Raw genomic sequence first — 328 nt, 5'->3', positions numbered from 1 at the left:
CCGCTCCCGCGTGCCACCAGCCCCAAGAGCAGGCGGCAGCGGTCCCACAGGCGCCGGAAGAAGCACCTCTGTGACCACCCGCAAATCTCCACCAGGAAATGGGAGGAGAGCAGCGCGGGCCAAGCACCACCGCACAGAAGAGGTAAACAAGGGCCACGCAGGGCCTGGGGAAGGAGAGCAAACACGACCAGCTGCGCGCATCCACCTCGCTCGCACCCGGGAGAGGGTGGGCGCTGGGGAAGGGCAGAGGTTTGGGGAAGGATGCAACAGCCAACCAGTGCTGGGGGATCCCGGGGGCAGCAAAGCTGCTGCAGCGTGCTCGGCACCC

The sequence above is a fragment of the Eurypyga helias genome, unplaced genomic scaffold (genome assembly GCF_000690775.1).
Source record: "Eurypyga helias isolate BGI_N326 unplaced genomic scaffold, ASM69077v1 scaffold33570, whole genome shotgun sequence".
Taxonomy (NCBI): Eukaryota; Metazoa; Chordata; class Aves; order Eurypygiformes; family Eurypygidae; genus Eurypyga; species Eurypyga helias.
The sequence above is the reverse complement of the archived record's forward strand: the minus strand, read 5'-3'. Positions refer to the sequence as shown.